Source organism: Ipomoea nil, unplaced genomic scaffold (assembly GCF_001879475.1).
Source record: "Ipomoea nil cultivar Tokyo-kokei standard unplaced genomic scaffold, Asagao_1.1 scaffold2731, whole genome shotgun sequence".
Taxonomy (NCBI): Eukaryota; Viridiplantae; Streptophyta; class Magnoliopsida; order Solanales; family Convolvulaceae; genus Ipomoea; species Ipomoea nil.
In genome coordinates, this window is record NW_017619159.1 from 1 (window position 1) to 19,599 (window position 19,599).

At 34.0% G+C, this 19,599-nt stretch overlaps 13 non-coding genes across 13 annotated transcripts; all 13 read left to right on the forward strand.

The window, feature by feature from the left end:
- The first annotated feature begins 79 nt into the window (after positions 1 to 79).
- On the forward strand, positions 80 to 159 carry TRNAL-UAG. Its single transcript has one exon. It is a non-coding gene; the product is annotated as a tRNA-Leu (tRNA).
- A 435-nt stretch (positions 160 to 594) lies between these two features.
- Positions 595 to 674, forward strand: TRNAL-UAG. Its single transcript has one exon. It is a non-coding gene; the product is annotated as a tRNA-Leu (tRNA).
- A 942-nt stretch (positions 675 to 1,616) lies between these two features.
- On the forward strand, positions 1,617 to 1,695 carry TRNAL-UAG. Its single transcript has one exon. It is a non-coding gene; the product is annotated as a tRNA-Leu (tRNA).
- A 1,976-nt stretch (positions 1,696 to 3,671) lies between these two features.
- TRNAL-UAG lies at positions 3,672 to 3,751 on the forward strand. The gene has a single exon. It is a non-coding gene; the product is annotated as a tRNA-Leu (tRNA).
- Positions 3,752 to 4,186: 435 nt separating this feature from the next.
- Positions 4,187 to 4,266, forward strand: TRNAL-UAG. The gene has a single exon. It is a non-coding gene; the product is annotated as a tRNA-Leu (tRNA).
- Positions 4,267 to 4,700: 434 nt separating this feature from the next.
- TRNAL-UAG lies at positions 4,701 to 4,780 on the forward strand. The gene has a single exon. It is a non-coding gene; the product is annotated as a tRNA-Leu (tRNA).
- Positions 4,781 to 5,723: 943 nt separating this feature from the next.
- On the forward strand, positions 5,724 to 5,803 carry TRNAL-UAG. The gene has a single exon. It is a non-coding gene; the product is annotated as a tRNA-Leu (tRNA).
- A 393-nt stretch (positions 5,804 to 6,196) lies between these two features.
- TRNAL-UAG lies at positions 6,197 to 6,276 on the forward strand. The gene has a single exon. It is a non-coding gene; the product is annotated as a tRNA-Leu (tRNA).
- Positions 6,277 to 7,222: 946 nt separating this feature from the next.
- On the forward strand, positions 7,223 to 7,302 carry TRNAL-UAG. The gene has a single exon. It is a non-coding gene; the product is annotated as a tRNA-Leu (tRNA).
- Positions 7,303 to 7,739: 437 nt separating this feature from the next.
- Positions 7,740 to 7,819, forward strand: TRNAL-UAG. The gene has a single exon. It is a non-coding gene; the product is annotated as a tRNA-Leu (tRNA).
- A 1,460-nt stretch (positions 7,820 to 9,279) lies between these two features.
- On the forward strand, positions 9,280 to 9,359 carry TRNAL-UAG. The gene has a single exon. It is a non-coding gene; the product is annotated as a tRNA-Leu (tRNA).
- Positions 9,360 to 10,271: 912 nt separating this feature from the next.
- On the forward strand, positions 10,272 to 10,351 carry TRNAL-UAG. Its single transcript has one exon. It is a non-coding gene; the product is annotated as a tRNA-Leu (tRNA).
- Positions 10,352 to 10,788: 437 nt separating this feature from the next.
- Positions 10,789 to 10,868, forward strand: TRNAL-UAG. The gene has a single exon. It is a non-coding gene; the product is annotated as a tRNA-Leu (tRNA).
- Positions 10,869 to 19,599: the final 8,731 nt, after the last annotated feature.

Below are 19,599 nucleotides of genomic sequence, written 5' to 3' on the forward strand. Positions count from 1 at the left end.
TGGATTTTACCAAGAGGGTGTTGGTTAGAATCGAACAGGTTTTCTTCAAAAAATATAAATTCTATTTTATTGATATATAGACGGTTTGGCCGAGTGGTCTAAGGCGCCAGATTTAGGCTCTGGTCCGAAAGGGCGTGGGTTCAAATCCCACAGCCGTCAAGAGATGTTTAAAAATATCCCTACGCTCTCCATTGTATTTCACTTTTCCATGAAAAACAATTACTTAACAGCAAAATACGAAAATTAGTAGAAAAAGGTTAGTCAGTCATTAATGTTTATTTCTTTTTTTTTTTTAACAGAATTGATGGTAAATAATAAATATATTGTAACTTCTAAAAGAATTGGATTTAACTTATCTTTTGTGTTAATGTCTATTTGCATACTATATGCCGTATACCCCAATCACCTGATGACGACATTGCACCCGTGCACTCCCTATTCACTGCTAAGATATCATTTAAACCCACACAAGAGATCAGATGTCAGCAAACTGCACTAAAAAGATCATGTGCATTGGATTTTACCAAGAGGGTGTTGGTTAGAATCGAACAGGTTTTCTTCAAGAAAATATAAATTCTATTTTATTGATATATAGACGGTTTGGCCGAGTGGTCTAAGGCGCCAGATTTAGGCTCTGGTCCGAAAGGGCGTGGGTTCAAATCCCACAGCCGTCAAGAGATGTTTAAAAATATCCCTACGCTTCCATTGTATTTCACTTTTCCATGAAAAACAATTACTTAAACAGCAAAATACGAAAATTAGTAGAAAAAAGGTTAGTCAGTCATTAATGTTTATTTCTTTTTTTTTTTATCAGAATTGATGGTAAATAATAAATATATTGTAACTTCTAAAAGAATTGGATTTAACTTATCTTTTGTGTTAATGTCTATTTGCATACTATATGCCGTATACCCCAATCACCTGATGACGACATTGCACCCGTGCACTCCCTATTCACTGCTAAGATATCATTTAAACCACACAAGAGATCAGATGTCAGCAAAACTGCACTAAAAAGATCATGTGCATTGGATTTTACCAAGAGGGTGTTGGTTAGAATCGAACAGGTTTTCTTCAAGAAAATATAAATTCTATTTTATTGATATATAGACGGTTTGGCCGAGTGGTCTAAGGGCGCCAGATTTAGGCTCTGGTCGAAAGGGCGTGGGTTCAAATCCCACAGCCGTCAAGAGATGTTTAAAAAATATCCCTACGCTCTCCATTGTATTTCACTCCATGAAAAACAATTACTTAAACAGCAAAATACGAAAATTAGTAGAAAAAAGGTTAGTCAGTCATTAATGTTTTTTTTTTTTAACAGAATTGATGGTAAATAATAAATATATTGTAACTTCTAAAAGAATTGGATTTAACTTATCTTTTGTGTTAATGTCTATTTGCATACTATATGCCGTATACCCCAATCACCTGATGATGACATTGCACCCTTGCACTCCCTATTCACTGCTAAGATATCATTTAAACCACACAAGAGATCAGATGTCAGCAAAACTGCACTAAAAAGATCATGTGCATTGGATTTTACCAAGAGGGTGTTGGTTAGAATCGAACAGGTTTTCTTCAAGAAAATATAAATTCTATTTTATTGATATATTGACGGTTTGGCCGAGTGGTCTAAGGCGCCAGATTTAGGCTCTGGTCCGAAAGGGCGTGGGTTCAAATCCACAGCCGTCAAGAGATGTTTAAAAATATCCCTACGCTCTCCATTGTATTTCACTTTCCATGAAAAACAATTACTTAAACAGCAAAATACGAAAATTAGTAGAAAAAAAGTTAGTCAGTCATTAATGTTTATTTCTTTTTTTTTTTTAAACAGAGTTGATGGTAAATAATAAATATATTGTAACTTCTAAAAGAATTGGATTTAACTTATCTTTTGTGTTAATGTCTATTTGCATACTATATGCCGTACACCCCAATCACCTGATGATGACATTGCACCCGTGCACTCCCTATTCACTGCTAAGATATCATTTAAACCACACAAGAGATCAGATGTCAGCAAACCTGCACTAAAAAGATCATGTGCATTGGATTTTACCAAGAGGGTGTTGGTTAGAATCGAACAGATTTTCTTCAAGAAAATATTAATTCTATTTTATTGATATATTGACGGTTTGGTTGTGTGGTCTAAGACGCCAGATTTAGGATCTAGTCTGAAAGGGCGTGGGTTCAAATCCCATAGCCGTCAAGAGATGTTTAAAAATATCCCTACGCTCTCCATTGTATTTCACTTTTCCATGAAAAACAATTTCTTTAACAGCAAAATACGAAATTAGTAGAAAGACGGTTAGTCAGTCATTAATGTTTATTTCCTTTTTTTTTTTTATCAGAATTGATGGTAAATAATAAATATATTGTAACTTCTAAAAGAATTGGATTTAACTTATCTTTTGTGTTAATGTCTATTTGCATACTATATGCCGTATACCCAAATCATCTGATGACGACATTGCACCCGTGCACTCCCTATTCACTGCTAAGATATCATTTTAAACCACACAAGAGATCAGATGTCAGCAAAACTGCACTAAAAAGATCATGTGCATTGGATTTTACCAAGAGGGTGTTGGTTAGAATCAAACAGGTATTCTTCAAGAAAATATAAATTCTATTTTATTGATGTATAGACGGTTTGGCCGAGTGGTCTAAGGCGCCAGATTTTAGGCTCTGGTCCGAAAGGGCGTGGGTTCAAATCCCACAGCCGTTAAGAGATGTTTAAAAATATCCCTACGCTCTCCATTGTATTTCACTTTTCCATGAAAAACAATTACTTAAACAGCAAAATATGAAAATTAGTAGAAAAAAGGTTAGTCAGTCATTAATGTTTATTTCTTTTTTTTTTTATCAGAATTGATGGTAAATAATAAATATATTGTAACTTCTAAAAGAATTGGATTTAACTTATCTTTTGTGTAAATGTCTATTTGCATACTATATGCCGTATACCCCAATCACCTGATGACGACATTGCACCCGTGCACTCCCTATTCACTGCTAAGATATCATTTAAACCACACAAGAGATCAGATGTCAGCAAAACTGCACTAAAAAGATCATGTGCATTGAATTTTACCATGAGGGTGTTGGTTAGAATCGAACAGGTTTTCATCAAGAAAATATAAATTCTATTTTATTGATATATAGACGGTTTGGCTGAGTGGTCTAAGGTGCCAGATTTAGGCTCTAGTTCGAGAGGGCGTGGGTTCAAATCACACAGCTATCAAGAGATGTTTAAAAATAACCCTACGCTCTCCATTTTATTTCACTCCATGAAAAACAATTACTTAAACAGCAAAATACGAAAATTAGTAGAAAAAAGGTCAGTAAGTCATTAATGTTTTTTTTTTAACAGAATTGATGGTAAATAATAAATATATTGCAAATTCTAAAAGAATTGGATTTAACTTATCTTTTGTGTTAACGTCTATTTGCATACTATATGCCGTATACCCCAATCACCTGATGATGACATTGCACCCTTGCACTCCCTATTCACTGCTAAGATATCATTTAAACCACACAAGAGATCAGATGTCAGCAAAACAACACTAAAAAGATCATGTGCATTGGATTTTACCAAGAGGGTGTTGGTTAAAATCGAACAGGTTTTCTTCAAGAAAACATGAATTCTATTTTATTGATATATAGATGGTTTGGCCGAGTGGTCTAAGGCGCCAGATTTAGGCTCTGGTCCGAAAGGGCGTGGGTTCAAATCCCACAGCCGTCAAGAGATGTTTAAAAATATCCCTACACTCTCCATTGTATTTCACTCCATGAAAAACAATTACTTAAACAGCAAAATACGAAAATTAGTAGAAAAAAGGTTAGTTAGTCATTAATGTTTATTTCTTTTTTTTTTTTAAACAGAATTGATGGTAAATAATAAATATATTGTAACTTCTAAAAGAATTGGATTTAACTTATCTTTTGTGTTAACGTCTATTTGCATACTATATGCCGTATACCCCAATCACCTGATGATGATATTGCACCCTTGCACTCCCTATTCACTGCTAAGATATCATTTAAACCACACAAGAGATCAGATGTCAGCAAAACAGCACTAAAAAGATCATGTGCATTGGATTTTACCAAGAGGGTGTTGGTTAAAATCGAACAGGTTTTCTTCAAGAAAACATAAATTCTATTTTATTGATATATAGATGGTTTGGCCGAGTGGTCTAAGGCGCCAGATTTAGGCTCTGGTCCGAAAGGGCGTGGGTTCAAATCCCACAGCCCTCAAGAGATGTTTAAAAATATCCCTACACTCTCCATTGTATTTCACTCCATGAAAAACAATAACTTAAACAGCAAAATACGAAAATTAGTAGAAAAAAGGTTAGTTAGTCATTAATGTTTATTTCTTTTTTTTTTTAAACAGAATTGATGGTAAATAAGAAATATATTGTAACTTCTAAAAGAATTGGATTTAACTTATCTTTTGTGTTAATGTCTATTTGCATACTATATGCCGTACACCCCAATCACCTGATGATGACATTGCACCCGTGCACTCCCTATTCACTGCTAAGATATCATTTAAACCACACAAGAGATCAGATGTCAGCAAACCTGCACTAAAAAGATCATGTGCATTGGATTTTACCAAGAGGGTGTTGGTTAGAATCGAACAGATTTTCTTCAAGAAAATATTAATTCTATTTTATTGATATATTGACGGTTTGGCCGAGTGGTCTAAGGCGCCAGATTTAGGCTCTGGTCCGAAAGGGCGTGGGTTCAAATCCCACAGCCGTCAAGAGATGTTTAAAAATATCCCTACGCTCTCCATTGTATTTCACTTTTCCATGAAAAACAATTACTTAAACAGCAAAATACGAAAATTAGTAGAAAAAAGGTTAGTCTGTCATTAATGTTTATTTCTTTTTTTTTTTTATCAGAATTGATGGTAAATAATAAATATATTGTAACTTCTAAAAGAATTGGATTTAACTTATCTTTTGTGTTAATGTCTATTTGCATACTATATGCCGTATACCCCAATCACCTGATGACGACATTGCACCCGTGCACTCCCTATTCACTGCAAAGATATCATTTAAACCACACAAGAGATCAGATGTCAGCAAACCTGCACTAAAAAGATCATGTGCATTGGATTTTACCAAGAGGGTGTTGGTTAGAATCGAACAGGTTTCTTCAAGAAAATATAAATTCTATTTTATTGATATATAGATGGTTTGGCTGAGTGGTCTCAGGTGCCAGATTTTGGCTCTGGTCCTAAAGGGCGTGGGTTCAAATCTCACAGCTATCAAGAGATGTTTAAAAATAACCCTACGCTCTCCTTTTTATTTTACTCCATGAAAAACAATTACTTAAACAGCAAAATACGAAAATTAGTAGAAAAAAGGTCAGTAAGTCATTAATGTTTTTTTTTTTTTAACAGAATTGATGGTAAATAATAAATATATTGCAAATTCTAAAAGAAATGGATTTAACTTATCTTTTGTGTTAACGTCTATTTGCATACTATATGCCGTATACCCCAATCACCTGATGATGATATTGCACCCTTGCACTCCCTATTCACTGCTAAGATATCATTTAAACCACACAAGAGATCAGATGTCAGCAAAACTGCACTAAAAAGATCATGTGCATTGGATTTTACCAAGAGGGTGTTGGTTAAAATCAAACAGGTTTTCTTCAAGAAAACATAAATTCTATTTTATTGATATATAGATGGTTTGGCCGAGTGGTCTAAGGCGCCAGATTTAGGCTCTGGTCCGAAAGGGCGTGGGTTCAAATCCCACAGCCGTCAAGAGATGTTTAAAAATATACCTACAATCTCCATTGTATTTCACTCCATGAAAAACAATTACTTAAACAGCAAAATACGAAAATTAGTAGAAAAAAGGTTAGTCAGTCATTAATGTTTATTTCTTTTTTTTTTTAAAAGAATTGGATTTAACTTATCTTTTGTGTTAATGTCTATTTGCATACTATATGCCGTACACCCCAATCACCTGATGATGACATTGCACACGTGCACTCCCTATTCACTGCTAAGATATCATTTAAACCACACAAGAGATCAGATGTCAGCAAACCTGCACTAAAAAGATCATGTGCATTGGATTTTACCAAGAGGGTGTTGGTTAGAATAGAACAGATTTTCTTCAATAAAATATTAATTCTATTTTATTGATATATTGACGGTTTCGCCGAGTGGTCTAAGGCGCCAGATTTAGGCTCTGGTCCGAAAGGGCGTGGGTTCAAATCCCACAGTCGTCAAGAGATGTTTAAAAATATCCCTACGCTCTCCATTGTATTTCACTTTTCCTTGAAAAACAATTACTTAAACAGCAAAATACGAAAATTAGTAGAAAAAAGGTTAGTCAGTCATTAATGTTTATTTCATTTTTTTTTATCAGAATTGATGCTAAATAATAAATATATTGTAACTTCTAAAAGAATTGGATTTAACTTATCTTTTGTGTTAATGTCTATTTGCATACTATATGCCGTATACCCCAATCACCTGATGACGACATTGCACCCGTGCACTCCCTATTCACTGCTAAGATATCATTTAAACCACACTAGAGATCAGATGTCAGCAAACCTGCACTAAAAAGATCATGTGCATTGGATTTTACCAAGAGGGTGTTGGTTAGAATCGCACAGGTTTTCTTCAAGAAAATATAAATTCTATTTTATTGATATATAGATGTTTTGGCCGAGTGGTCTCAGGTGCCAGATTTAGGCTTTGGTCTTAAAGGGCGTGGGTTCAAATCTCACAGCTATCAAGAGAAGTTTAAAAATAACCCTACACTTTCCATTTTATTTCACTCCATGAAAAACAATTACTTAAACAGCAAAATACAAAAATTAGTAGAAAAAAGGTTAGTAAGTCATTAATGTTTTTTTTTTTTTTTTTAACAGAATTGATGGTAAATAATAAATATATTGCAAATTCTAAAAGAATTGGATTTAACTTATCTTTTGTATTAACGTCTATTTGCATACTATATGCCGTATACCCCAATCACCTGATGATGATATTGCACCCTTGCATTCCCTATTCACTGCTAAGATATCATTTAAACCACACAAGAGATCAGATGTCAGCAAAACTGCACTAAAAAGATCATGTGCATTGGATTTTACCAAGAGGGTGTTGGTTAAAATCGAACAGGTTTTCTTCAAGAAAACATAAATTCTATTTTATTGATATATAGACGGTTTGGCCGAGTGGTCTAAGGCGCCAGATTTAGGCTCTGGTCCGAAAGGGTGTGGGTTCTAATCCCACAGCTGTCAAGAGATGTTTAAAAATATATCCCTACACTCTCCATTGTATTTCACTCCATGAAAAACAATTACTTAAACAGCAAAATACGAAAATTAGTAGAAAAAAGGTTAGTAAGTCATTAATGTTTATTTCTTTTTTTTTTTTAAACAGAATTGATGGTAAATAATAAATATATTGTAACTTCTAAAAGAATTGGATTTAACTTATCTTTTGTGTTAATGTCTATTTGCATACTATATGCCGTACACCCCAATCACCTGATGATGACATTGCACCCGTGCACTCCCTATTCACTGCTAAGATATCATTTAAACCACACAAGAGATCAAATATCAGCAAACCTGTACTAAAAAGATCATGTGCATTGGATTTTACCAAGAGGGTGTTGGTTAGAATCGAACAGATTTTCTTCAAGAAAATATTAATTCTATTTTATTGATATATTGATGGTTTGGCCGAGTGGTCTAAGGCGCCAGATTTAGGCTCTGGTCCGAAAGGGCGTGGGTTCAAAGCCCACAGCTGTCAAGAGATGTTTAAAAATATCCCTACGCTCTCCATTGTATTTCACTTTTCCATGAAAAACAATTACTTAAACAGCAAAATACAAAAATTAGTAGAAAAAAGGTTAGTCAGTCATTAATGTTTATTTCTTCTTTTTTTTTTATCAGAATTGATGGTAAATAATAAATATATTGTAACTTCTAAAAGAATTGGATTTAACTTATATTTTGTGTTAATGTCTATTTGCATACTATATGCCGTATACCCCAATCACCTGATGACGACATTGCACCCGTGCACTCCCTATTCACTGCTAAGATATCATTTGAACCACACAAGAGATCAGATGTCAGCAAAACTGCACTAAAAAGATCATGTGTATTGGATTTTACCAAAAGGGTGTTGGTTAGAATCGAACAGGTTTTCTTCAAGAAAATATAAATTCTATTTTATTGATATATAGACGGTTTGGCCGAGTGGTCTTAGGTGCCAGATTTAGGCTCTGGTCCTAAAGGGCGTGGGTTTAAATCTCACAGCTATCAAGAGATGTTTAAAAATAACCCTAAGCTCTCCATTTTATTTCACTCCATGTAAAACAATTACTTAAACAGCAAAATACGAAAATTAGTAGAAAAAAAGGTTAGTAAGTCATTAATGTTTTTTTTTTTAACAGAATTGATGGTAAATAATAAATATATTGCAAATTCTAAAAGAATTGGATTTAACTTATCTTTTGTGTTAACGTCTATTTGCATACTATATGCCGTATACCCCAATCACCTGATGATGATATTGCACCCTTGCACTCCCTATTCACTGCTAAGATATCATTTAAACCACACAAGAGATTAGATGTCAGCAAAACTGCACTAAAAAGATCATGTGCATTGGATTTTACCAAGAGGGTGTTGGTTAAAATCGAACAGGTTTTCTTCAAGAAAACATAAATTCTATTTTATTGATATATAGACGGTTTGGCCGAGTGGTCTAAGGCGCCAGATTTAGGCTTTGGTCCGAAAGGGTGTGGGTTCAAATCCCACAGCCTTCTGGAGATGTTTAAAAATATCCCTACACTCTCCATTGTATTTCACTCCATGAAAAACAATTACTTAAACAGCAAAATACGAAAATTAGTAGAAAAAAGGTTAGTCAGTCACTAATGTTTTTTTCTTTTTTTTTTTTTAAACAGAATTGATGGTAAATAATAAATATATTGTAACTTCTAAAAGAATTGGATTTAACTTATCTTTTGTGTTAATGTCTATTTGCATACTATATGTCGTATACCCCAATCACCTGATGATGACATTGCATCCGTGCACTCCCTATTCACTGCTAAGATATCATTTCAACCACACAAGAGATCAGATGTCAGCAAACCTGCACTAAAAAGATCATGTGCATTAGATTTTACCAAGAGGGTGTTGGTTAGAATCGAAGAGATTTTCTTCAAGAAAATATTAATTCTATTTTATTGATATATTGATGGTTTGGCCGAGTGCTCTAAGGCGCCAGATTTAGGCTCTGGTCCGAAAGGGCGTGGGTTCAAATCCCACAGCCGTCAAGAGATGTTTAAAAATATCCCTATGCTCTCCATTGTATTTCACTTTTCCATGAAAAATAATTACTTAAACAGCAAGATACGAAAATTAGTAGAAAAAAGGTTAGTCAGTCATTAATGTACTTAAACAGCAAAATACGAAAATTAGTAGAAAAAAGGTTATCTTTTGTGTTAATGTCTATTTGCATAATATATGCCGTATACCCCAATCACCTGATGACGACATTGCACCCGTGCACTCCCTATTCACTGCTAAGATATCATTTAACCCACACAAGAGATCAGATGTCAGCAAAACTGCACTAAAAAGATCATGGGCATTGAATTTTACCATGAGGGTGTTGGTTAGAATCGAACAGGTTTTCATTAAGAAAATATAAATTCTATTTTATAGATATATAGACGGTTTGGTCGAGTGATCTAAGGTGCCAGATTTAGGCTCTAGTTCGAAAGGGCGTGAGTTCAAATCTCCCAGCCGTCAAGAGATGTTTAAAAATATCCCTAAGCTCTTCATTGTATTTCACTCCAAGAGAAACAATTACTTAAACAGCAAAATACGAAAATTAGTAGAAAAAAGGTTAGTCAGTCATTAATGTTTATTTATTTATTTTTTTTAACAGAATTGATGGTAAATAATATATATATTGTAACTTCTAAAAGAATTGGATTTAACTTATCTTTTGTGTTAATGTCTATTTGCATACTATATGCCGTATACCCCAATCACCTGATGACGACATTGCACCCATGCACTCCCTATTCACTGCTAAGATATCATTTAAACCACACAAGAGATCAGATGTCAGCAAAACTGCACTAAAAAGATCATGTGCATTGGATTTTACCAAGAGGGTGTTGGTTAGAATCAGACAGGTATTCTTCAAGAAAATATAAATTCTATTTTAATAATGTATAGACGGTTTGGCCGAGTGGTCTAAGGCGCCAGATTTAGGCTTTGGTCCGAAAGGGTGTGGGTTCAAATCCCACAGCTGTTAAGAGATGTTTAAAAATATCCCTACGCTCTCCATTGTATTTCACTTTTCCATGAAAAACAATTACTTAAACAGCAAAATACGAAAATTAGTAGAAAAAAGGTTAGTCAGTCATTAATGTTTATTTCTTTTTTTTTTTAAACAGAATTGATGGTAAATAATAAATATATTGTAACTTCTAAAAGAATTGGATTTAACTTATCTTTTGTGTTAATGTCTATTTGCATACTATATGTCGTATACCCCAATCACCTGATGACGACATTGCACCCGTGCACTCCCTATTCACTGCTAAGATATCATTTCAACCACACAAGAGATCAGATGTCAGCAAACCTGCACTAAAAAGATCATGTGCATTACATTTTACCAAGAGGGTGTTGGTTAAAATCGAACTGATTTTCTTCAAGAAAATATTAATTCTATTTTATTGATATATTGACGGTTTGGCCGAGTGGTCTAAGGCGCCAGATTTAGGCTCTGGTCCGAAAGGGCGTGGGTTCAAATCCCACAGCCGTCAAGAGATGTTTAAAAATATCCCTACGCTCTCCATTGTATTTCACTCCATGAAAAACAATTACTTAAACAGCAAAATACGAAAATTAGTAGAAAAAAGGTTAGTCAGTCATTAATGTTTATTTCTTTTTTTTTTAACAGAATTGATGGTAAATAATAAATATATTGTAACTTCTAAAAGAATTGGATTTTACTTATCTTTTGTGCTAATGTCTATTTGCATACTATATGCCGTATACCCCAATCACCTGATGACGATATTGCACCCTTGCACTCCCTATTAACTGCTAAGATATCATTTAAACCACACAAGAGATCAGATGTCAGCAAAACTGCACTAAAAAGATCATGTGCATTGGATTTTTCCGAGAGGGTGTTGGTTAAAATCGAACAGGTTTTCTTCAAGAAAACATAAATTCTATTTTATTGATATATAGACGGTTTGGCCGAGTGGTCTAAGGCGCCAGATTTAGGCTCTGGTTCGAAAGGGCGTGGGTTCAAATCCCACAATGTTTAAAAATATCCCTACGCTCTCCATTGTATTTCAATCCATGAAAAACAATTACTTGAACAACAAAATACGAAATTTAGTAGAAAAAAGGTTAGTCAGTCATTAATGTTTATTTCTTTTTTTTTTAACAGAATTGATGGTAAATAATAAATATATTGTAACTTCTAAAAGAATTGGATTTAACTTATCTTTTGTGTTAATGTCTATTTGCATACTATATGCCGTATACCCCAATCACCTGATGACGACATTGCACCCCTGCACTCCCTATTCACTGCTAAGATATCATTTAAACCACACAAGAGATCAGATGTCAGCAAAACTGCACTAAAAAGATCAAGTGCATTGGATTTTACCAAGAGGGTGTTGGTTAGAATCGAAAAGGTTTTCTTCAAGAAAATATAAATTCTATTTTATTGATGTATAGATGGTCTGGCCGAGTGCTCTAAGGCGCCAGATTTAGGCTCTGGTCCTGAAGGGCGTGGGTTCAAATCCCACAATGTTTAAAAATATCCCTACGCTCTCCATTGTATTTCACTCCATGAAAAACAATTTCTTGAACAGCAAAATACGAAAATTAGTAGAAAAAAGGTTAGTCAGTCATTAATGTTTATTTCTTTTTTTTTTTTTAACAGAATTGATGGTAAATAATAAATATATTGTAACATCTAAAAGAATTGGATTTAACTTATCTTTTGTGTTAATGTCTATTTGCATACTATATCTCGTATACCCCAATCACCTGATGACGATATTGCACCCTTGCACTCCCTATTAACTGCTAAGATATCATTTAAACCACACAAGAGATCAGATGTCAGCAAAACTGCACAAAAAAGATCATGTGCATTGGATTTTTCCGAGAGGGTGTTGGTTAAAATCGAACAGGTTTTCTTCAAGAAAACATAAATTCTATTTTATTGATATATAGACGGTTTGGCCGAGTGGTCTAAGGCGCCAGATTTAGGCTCTGGTTCGAAAGGGCGTGGGTTCAAATCCCACAATGTTTAAAAAAAATATCCCTACGCTCTCCATTGTATTTCAATCCATGAAAAACAATTACTTGAACAACAAAATACGAAATTTAGTAGAAAAAAGGTTAGTCAGTCATTAATGTTTATTTCTTTTTTTTTAACAGAATTGATGGTAAATAATAAATATATTGTAACTTCTAAAAGAATTGGATTTAACTTATCTTTTGTGTTAATGTCTATTTGCATACTATATGCCGTATACCCCAATCACCTGATGACGACATTGCACCCCTGCACTCCCTATTCACTGCTAAGATATCATTTAAACCACACAAGAGATCAGATGTCAGCAAAACTGCACTAAAAAGATCAAGTGCATTGGATTTTACCAAGAGGGTGTTGGTTAGAATCGAAAAGGTTTTCTTCAAGAAAATATAAATTCTATTTTATTGATGTATAGATGGTCTGGCCGAGTGCTCTAAGGCGCTAGATTTAGGCTCTGGTCCGAAAGGGCGTGGGTTCAAATCCCACAATGTTTAAAAATATCCCTACGCTCTCCATTGTATTTCACTCCATGAAAAACAATTTCTTGAACAGCAAAATACGAAAATTAGTAGAAAAAAGGTTAGTCAGTCATTAATGTTTATTTCTTTTTTTTTTTTTTAACAGAATTGATGGTAAATAATAAATATATTGTAACTTCTAAAAGAATTGGATTTAACTTATCTTTTGTGTTAATGTTTATTTGCATACTATATGCCGTATACCCCAATCACCTGATGACGACATTGCACCCGTGCACTCCCTATTCACTGCTAAGATATCATTTAAACCACACAAGAGATCAGATATCAGCAAAACTGCACTAAAAAGATCATGTGCATTGGATTTTACCGAGAGGGTGTTGGTTAAAATCGAACAGGTTTTCTTCAAGAAAACATAAATTCTATTTTATTGATATATAGACGGTTTGGCCGAGTGGTCTAAGGCGCCAGATTTAGGCTCTGGTTCGAAAGGGCGTGGGTTCAAATCCCACAATGTTTAAAAATATCCCTACGCTCTCCATTGTATTTCACTCCATGAAAAACAATTACTTGAACAACAAAATACGAAATTTAGTAGAAAAAAGGTTAGTCAGTCATTAATGTTTATTTCTTTTTTTTTTTTAACAGAATTGATGGTAAATAATAAATATATTGTAACTTCTAAAAGAATTGGATTTAACTTATCTTTTGTGTTAATGTCTATTTGCATACTATATGCCGTATACCCCAATCACCTGATGACGACATTGCGCCCGTGCACTCCCTATTCACTGCTAAGATATCATTTAAACCACACAAGAGATCAGATGTCAGCAAAACTGCACTAAAAAGATCATGTGCATTGGATTTTACCAAGAGGGTGTTGGTTAGAATCGAACAGGTTTTCTTCAAGAAAATATAAATTCTATTTTATTGATGTATAGATGGTCTGGCCGAGTGCTCTAAGGCCCCAGATTTAGGCTCTGGTCCGAAAGGGCGTGGGTTCAAATCCCACAATGTTTAAAAATATCCCTACGCTCTCCATTGTATTTCACTCCATGAAAAACAATTTCTTGAAACAGCAAAATACGAAAATTAGTAGAAAAAAGGTTAGTCAGTCATTAATGTTTATTTCTTTTTTTTTTTTTAACAGAATTGATGGTAAATAATAAATATATTGTAACATCTAAAAGAATTGGATTTAACTTATCTTATGTGTTAATGTCTATTTGCATACTATATGCCGTATACCCAATCTCCTGATGACGATATTGCACCCTTGCACTCCCTATTAACTGCTAAGATATCATTTAAACCACACAAGAGATCAGATGTCAGCAAAACTGCACTAAAAAGATCATGTGCATTGGATTTTTCCGAGAGGGTGTTGGTTAAAATCGAACAGGTTTTCTTCAAGAAAACATAAATTCTATTTTATTGATATATAGACGGTTTGGCCGAGGGTCTAAGGCCGCCAGATTTAGGCTCTGGTTCGAAATGGCGTGGGTTCAAATCCCACAAATGTTTAAAAATATCCCTACGCTCTCCATTGTATTTCACTCCATGAAAAACAATTACTTGAACACAAAATACGAAATTTAGTAGAAAAAAGGTTAGTCAGTCATTAATGTTTATTTCTTTTTTTTTAACAGAATTGATGGTAAATAATAAATATATTGTAACTTCTAAAGAATTGGATTTAACTTATCTTTTGTGTTAATGTCTATTTGCATACTATATGCCGTATACCCCAATCACCTGATGACGACATTGCACCCCTGCACTCCCTATTCACTGCTAAGATATCATTTAAACCACACAAGAGATCAGATGTCAGCAAAACTGCACTAAAAAGATCAAGTGCATTGGATTTTACCAAGAGGGTGTTGGTTAGAATCGAAAAGGTTTTCTTCAAGAAAATATAAATTCTATTTTATTGATGTATAGATGGTCTGGCCGAGTGCTCTAAGGCGCCAGATTTAGGCTCTGGTCCGAAAGGGCGTGGGTTCAAATCCCACAATGTTTAAAAATATCCCTACGCTCTCCATTGTATTTCACTCCATGAAAAACAATTTCTTGAACAGCAAAATACGAAAAATTAGTAGAAAAAAGGTTAGTCAGTCATTAATGTTTATTTCTTTTTTTTTTTTTAACAGAATTGATGGTAAATAATAAATATATTGTAACTTCTAAAAGAATTGGATTTAACTTATCTTTTGTGTTAATGTTTATTTGCATACTATATGCCGTATACCCCAATCACCTGATGACGACATTGCACCCGTGCACTCCCTATTCACTGCTAAGATATCATTTAAACCACACAAGAGATCAGATATCAGCAAAACTGCACTAAAAAGATCATGTGCATTGGATTTTACCGAGAGGGTGTTGGTTAAATCGAACAGGTTTTCTTCAAGAAAAACATAAATTCTATTTTATTGATATATAGACGGTTTGGCCGAGTGGTCTAAGGCGCCAGATTTAGGCTCTGGTTCGAAAGGGCGTGGGTTCAAATCCCACAATGTTTAAAAATATCCCTACGCTCTCCATTGTATTTCACTCCATGAAAAACAATTTCTTGAACAGCAAAATACGAAAATTAGTAGAAAAAAGGTTAGTCAGTCATTAATGTTTATTTCTTTTTTTTTTTTTAACAGAATTGATGGTAAATAATAAATATATTGTAACATCTAAAAGAATTGGATTTAACTTATCTTTTGTGTTAATGTCTATTTGCATACTATATGCCGTATACCCCAATCACCTGATGACGATATTGCACCCTTGCACTCCCTATTACTGCTAAGATATCATTTAAACCACACAAGAGATCAGATGTCAGCAAAACTGCACTAAAAAGATCATGTGCATTGGATTTTACCAAGAGGGTGTTGGTTAGAATCGAACAGGTTTTCTTCAAGAAAATATAAATTCTATTTTATTGATGTATAGATGGTCTGGCCGAGTGCTCTAAGGCGCCAGATTTAGGCTCTGGTCCGAAAGGGCGTGGGTTCAAATCCCACAATGTTTAAAAATATCCCTACGCTCTCCATTGTATTTCACTCCATGAAAAACAATTTCTTGAACAGCAAAATACGAAAATTAGTAGAAAAAAGGGTTAGTCAGTCATTAATGTTTATTTTTTTTTTTTAACAGAATTGATGGTAAATAATAAATATATTGTAACTTCTAAAAAGAATTGGAATTTAACTTATCTTTTGTGTTAATGTTTATTTGCATACTATATGCCATATACCCCAATCACCTTGATGACGACATTGCACCCGTGCACTCCCTATTCACTGCTAAGATATCATTTAAACCACACAAGAGATCAGATGTCTGCAAAACTGCACTAAAAATATCATGTGGATTGGATTTTACCAAGAGGGTGTTGGTTAGAATCGAATAGGTTTTCTTCAAGAAAATATAAATTCTATTTTATTGATGTATAGATGGTCTGGCCGAGTGCTCTAAGGCGCCAGATTTAGGCTCTGGTCCGAAAGGGCGTGGGTTCAAATCCCACAATGTTTAAAAATATCCCTACGCTCTCCATTGTATTTCACTCCATGAAAAACAATTTCTTGAACAGCAAAATACGAAAATTAGGTAGAAAAAAGGTTAGTCAGTCATTAATGTTTATTTCTTTTTTTTTTTTAACAGAATTGATGGTAAATAATAAATATATTGTAACTTCTAAAAGAATTGGATTTAAACTTATCTTTTGTGTTAATGTTATTTGCATACTATATGCCGTATACCCCAATCACCTGATGACGACATTGCACCCGTGCACTCCCTATTCACTGCTAAGATATCATTTAAACCACACAAGAGATCAGATGTCAGCAAAACTGCACTAAAAAGATCATGTGCATTGGATTTTACCAAGAGGATGTTGGTTAGAATCGAACAGGTTTTCTTCAAGAAAATATAAATTCTATTTTATTGATGTATAGATGGTCTGGCCGAGTGCTCTAAGGCGCTAGATTTAGGCTCTGGTCCGAAAGGGCGTGGGTTCAAATCCCACAGCCGTCAAGAGATGTTTAAAAATATCCTACGCTCTCCATTGTATTTCACTCCATCGAAAAACAATTACTTAAACAGCAAAATACGAAAATTAGTAGAAAAAAGGTTAGTCAGTCATTAATGTTTATTTCTTTTTTTTTTTAACAGAATTGATGGTAAATAATAAATATATTGTAACTTCTAAAAGAATTGGATTTAACTTATCTTTTGTGTAATGTTATTTGCATACTATATGCCGTATACCGCAATCACCTGATGACGACATTGCACCCGTGCACTCCCTATTCACTGCTAAAGATATCATTTAAACGCACACAGAGATAAGATGTCAGCAAAATTGCACTAAAAAGATCATGTGCATTGGAATTTTACCATGAGGGTGTTGGTTAGAATCGAAACAGGTTTTCATCAAGAAAATATAAATTCTATTTTATTGATATATAGACGGTTTGGCCGAGTGGTCTAAGGTGCCAGATTTAGGCTCTGGGTCCGAAAGGGCGTGGGTTCAAATCCCACAATGTTTAAAAATATCCCTACACTCTCCATTGTATTTCACTCCATGAAAAACAATTACTTGAACAACAAAATACGAAAATTAGTAGAAAAAAGGTTAGTCAGTCCATTAATGTTTATTTTTTTTTTTTTAACAGAATTGATGGTAAATAATAAATATATTGTAACTTCTAAAAGAATTGGATTTAACTTATCTTTTGTGTTAATGTCTATTTGCATACTATATGCCGTATACCCCAATCACCTGATGACGACATTGCACCCGTGCACTCCCTATTCACTGCTAAGATATCATTTAAACCACACAAGAGATCAGATGTCAGCAAAACTGCACTAAAAAGATCATGTGCATTGGATTTTACCAAGAGGGTGTTGGTTAGAATCGAACAGGTTTTCTTCAAGAAAATATAAATTCTATTTTATTGATATATAGACGGTTTGGCCGAGTGGTCTAAGGCGCCAGATTTAGGCTCTGGTCCGAAAGGGCGTGGGTTAAATCCCAGCAAGATGTTTAAAAATATCCCTACGCTCTCCATTGTATTTCACTCATGAAAAACAATTACTTAAACAGCAAAATACGAAAATTAGTAGAAAAAAGGTTAGTCAGTCATTAATGTTTATTTCTTTTTTTTTTTTAACAGAATTGATGGTAAATAATAAATATATTGTAACTTCTAAAAGAATTGGATTTAACTTATCTTTTGTGTTAATGTCTATTTGCATACTATATGCCGTATACCCCAATCACCTGATGACGACATTGCACCCGTGCACTCCTATTCACTGCTAAGATATCATTTAAACCACACAAGAGATCAGATGTCAGCAAAACTGCACTAAAAAGATCATGTGCATTGGATTTTACCAAGAGGGTGTTGGTTAGAATCGAACAGGTTTTCTTCAAGAAAATATAAATTCTATTTTATTGATATATAGACGGTTTGGCCGAGTGGTCTAGGCGCCAGATTTAGGCTCTGGTCGAAAGGGTGGGTTCAAATCCACAGCCGTCAAGAGATGTTTAAAAATATCCCTACGCTCTCCATTGTATTTCACTGGAAAACAATTACTTAAACAAAAATACGAAATTAGTAGAAAAAAAGGTTAGTCAGTCATTAATGTTTATTTCTTTTTTTTTTTAACAGAATTGATGGTAAATAATAAATATATTGTAACTTCTAAAAGAATTGGATTTAACTTATCTTTTGTGTTAATGTCTATTTGCATACTATATGCCGTATACCCCAATCACCTGATGACGACATTGCACCCGTGCACTCCCTATTCACTGCTAAGATATCATTTAACCACACAAGAGATCAGATGTCAGCAAAACTGCACTAAAAAGATCATGTGCATTGGATTTTACCAAGAGGGTGTTGGTTAGAATCGAACAGGTTTTCTCAAAAATATAATTCTATTTTATTGATATATAGACGGTTTGGCCGAGTGGTTAAGGCGCCAGATTTAGGCTCTGGTCGAAAGGCGTGGGTTCAAATCCCAGCAATGTTTAAAAATATCCCTACGCTCTCATTGTATTTCACTCCATGAAAAACAATTACTTTACGAAAATGTAGAAAAAAGGTTAGTCAGTCATTAATGTACTTAAACAGAAATAAAAAAATTGTAGGGATTATCTTTTGTGTTAATGTCTATTTGCATACTATATGCCGTATACCCCAATCACCTGATGACGACATTGCACCCGTGCACTCCCTATTCACTGCTAAGATATCATTTAAACCACACAAGAGATCAGATGTCAGCAAAACTGCACTAAAAAGATCATGTGCATTGGATTTTACCAGAGGGTGTTGGTTAGAATCGAACAGGTTTTCTTCAAGAAAATATAATTCTATTTTATTGATATATAGACGGTTTGGCCGAGTGGTCTAAGGCGCCAGATTTAGGCTCTGGTCGAAAGGGTGGGTTCAAATCAGCCGTCAAGAGATGTTTAAAAATATCCTACGCTCTCCATTGTATTTCACTCCATGAAAACAATTACTTAACAGCAAAATACGAAAATTAGTAGAAAAAAGGTTAGTCAGTCATTAATGTTTATTTCTTTTTTTTTTAACAGAATTGATGGTAAATAATAAATATATTGTAACTTCTAAAAGAATTGGATTTAACTTATCTTTTGTGTTTAATGTCTATTTGCATACTATATGCCGTATACCCCAA